Here is a 2,918-nt window from a genome sequence, read left to right as displayed (position 1 = left end):
TCTCTCTCTCTCTCTCTCTCTCTCTCTCTCTCTCTCTCTCTCTCTCTCTCTTTGTCTCTCTCTATCTATCTTTCTATCTCTCTCTCTCTCCTCCTCCTCCTCCTCCCTCTCTACATCGCCTCTCCCCTCCTTTCTCTCTCCCTCTCCCCTCCCCCTCTCTCTCGTCTTAAGCTTTTAACGCCACACCTTTTACAACTTTTAAATTCTTCTCGCGAATTATTATTCAAAAGCTGCCAGCACGATGTGTATATTGGTTTAAAGTAGCATAGTAAATAGGTCTAAACCTAGGTGGTCATAAAAATGATCGCCTAAGTCTTAACTTAACTTGTAATACTACTCTATCCCAGGCGGTATTAAACATCGCCTAGACCTATTAATAGTTCCTCCAAGGCCTAGACTGTACCCAATATGATTGCGAGGAGGCAACTTGATTACCTGTTTGGCTACGCCTCTGCTTCAACTCCGTGTTGGAGTGTGTTAACAGTTAACGAACGAGACGAGGGGATGCTTGTGTGTAGTGTGTGGTGTGGTGTGTGGTGTGTGGTGTGGTGCGTGCTTGCACGTGTATAGTCTAGTGTAGTCCTATCTCCGGGAACACCCCTGTACTGTACACTGTACACACGTGAGAGCGAACGAATAGACACCAGACGTGTGACTATCGCTGGCCACAAAAAAAGAAAGTTTATTTTTCGAGTAGTGAGTACAGTGGTGCCAGTCCGAGCAAACGCACCCACAATAGTATGAGTACACACTAAACGTTATGGTATCGTTGTTCACATATCAATGTGGTGGGCGGTATGAACAAAGCAATACGGTGTTATGGTGGTTATTATTCGGGCCCACGTCAGTTATCAATATATAGACCTCTACAATCAGTTACCGCGCGCTTGACTGTTGTGGGTTCATCCCCTGAAACCTAGATATCTACGTTCTTACTCTGAGCGTCTAGACTAGCCTGCCTGAAACAGTTCTTTGTGTGGACGAATTCTTGTGTAGATTTTAGTGTTTGTAACACGACTGTGGCGTCGTTGGACTCAAGATCTGCGTGTTTTCGACTTCCACTTACACGGTACCGTTTCTATAGTACATGTACCTGGGACAAGACATCGACTGTGTAAGTCTGAAACTGTACATGCTTTTGTTTTGTTTTCTTCATAATATGGTGCCACTTCACTCGTCGGTCTACCACGATGTTTCTAGTTTCTGACAATTGTATTGTTTCACTTGAAGGTTTTTCAATCTAGATGTAGCCTTAACAGAAACCGTAACCCGATGACTGGTGAGGGTTTGGGTTTAGGGTTACGGATTTTGGTAAACTAGATCTAGACTAGATCTAGTGAGATCTAAGACCGTCAAGAAGAACAGTTGTCAGACTTGTCCTGTAGTAGATACCGTCAAGTGGACTGACAAGTTTTCAAGAAACTCTTTATGTAATGCAGTAGAGCCAAGATAAGAAGGACGAGAGTCACTTGTAAGTTTAAAAATAAATGTAGGCTAAATGGGTTTTTTCCCCAGACGATACAATTTGTCAAGGCGAAGTGCGAAGTAGGCTACATTGTTAATAAACTTAGGAGAGGTTTACGTGTATTGCCGAGGCACATATGAATTGTTGAAGCTACATTTTATACCGTTTAGGCTACTACGATTTTGTTTATTTCAACTATGTTACCCAGAGAAAGGGAAAGGTTTAATTTTTCAGGTTTAAAAAAAAACCGTACCGGTACCGTACATACCTAGATCTAGCTTTTTAAAATAAGAACGTTGTAAAACATTTCTGTTAAGTCAAAAATAATGTTGAAAAGGTAACGGAAAAAGCAATTTTTGATGATAGATCTAAATTAAACGAATACATTAATTAGTATGCAGCTACATACATGTACTTCAAAATTTAGTTCCCTTTAAAATGGATGCTTTTTTTCCTAACCCTAACGGATCATCAAAGAATATAAAATCCTTTGAATAAAATTCTGATCAACAGAATGCTGAATGTAGTGGCTTTTCAACCCCAAAAAATCTTCTGTTAACTAATCTATTTCCTGCTAAAAAAATATGTTGTTTAGTTTTTGTGAGTTTTACGGTTCTTGCAACAAAAGGTAATATATTTAAGTGCCGAAGATTATAGAAGTATTTTTAGCATAGGCTACAAAGAAAAGGAGGTGGAGATATGATATGAAGACGAGAAGTTTGATGGGAAAGAAGGAACTTTATAACCACAGCTACCCACAAAATGTACCTTTAGGGACCTGAAAGAGTTTTTTTTTTTAATAATAAAAATAAAAACAAAAACAAAAACAACAAAAAACTCCGATGCACAAGACTAGGCCAACTGGAAGATCTGGAAATACCTTCTAGATCTAGTCATTCTCTATAAAAATGGATCCGGATAAATTAATAATTGTTTCTTCAGATTCGCCGTCCAGAGACCTAGTTTCTTTCGGACAGTTGTTTTGTATTGGGACTTAGCGAAACTAGACAAAACTCGCTGTCTGTCTGGCTCCTCTGCCTTTGAAGTCCGGTCTTCTTATCGAGGGTCATTGCTTGTGCGTGCCGACGATTGTGTATTGTGTGTAATGAGTAATGTGTATCCTTCTGTTTAATTTAATCTCTTAGAGCCTACTAAGCTCTTCATTGTTTTATTCATAGTTCTTGGTTGTACGTTCTTTTCATTTGGATACTCAATTCTGAGGATAAGGTCTGTGCTTAAGGTGTGTGTTTCAGTGTATTATAATCTAGATTCTAGTTTTATTTCACTTTGAATTTGTAACAGTAAGGGTGACGAAAAAAATCACCTGAAATAATCGTTTCAGTTTCAGTGCTCCAAACCATGAATGTGAGCGACGAACGTGTAGCGCGCGCACGTGTGTGTGTGTGTGTGTGTGTGTGTGGGTGTGTGTGGGTGTGTGTGTGTGTGTATGTGT

At 39.7% G+C, this 2,918-nt stretch overlaps 1 protein-coding gene across 3 annotated transcripts in view; it reads left to right on the top strand.

Moving 5' to 3' along the window:
* Positions 1-2,918, top strand: part of LOC101851600 — a 28,423-nt gene that overhangs the window by 8,368 nt on the left and 17,137 nt on the right. Inside the window, exon 1 of one of the 3 annotated variants that reach the window (XM_013086948.2) lies at positions 169-1,114. The exons of the other annotated variants lie outside the window; for them this stretch is intronic. The gene's annotated coding sequence lies outside the window, so the exon portion shown is untranslated. Of the gene's footprint in view, positions 1-168; positions 1,115-2,918 lie in introns of those variants that run through there. 3 annotated transcript variants of the gene reach the window in all.

The sequence above is a fragment of the Aplysia californica genome, unplaced genomic scaffold (genome assembly GCF_000002075.1).
Source record: "Aplysia californica isolate F4 #8 unplaced genomic scaffold, AplCal3.0 scaffold00524, whole genome shotgun sequence".
Classification (NCBI taxonomy): Eukaryota; Metazoa; Mollusca; class Gastropoda; order Aplysiida; family Aplysiidae; genus Aplysia; species Aplysia californica.
The sequence above is the reverse complement of the archived record's forward strand: the minus strand, read 5'-3'. Positions and strand labels throughout refer to the sequence as shown.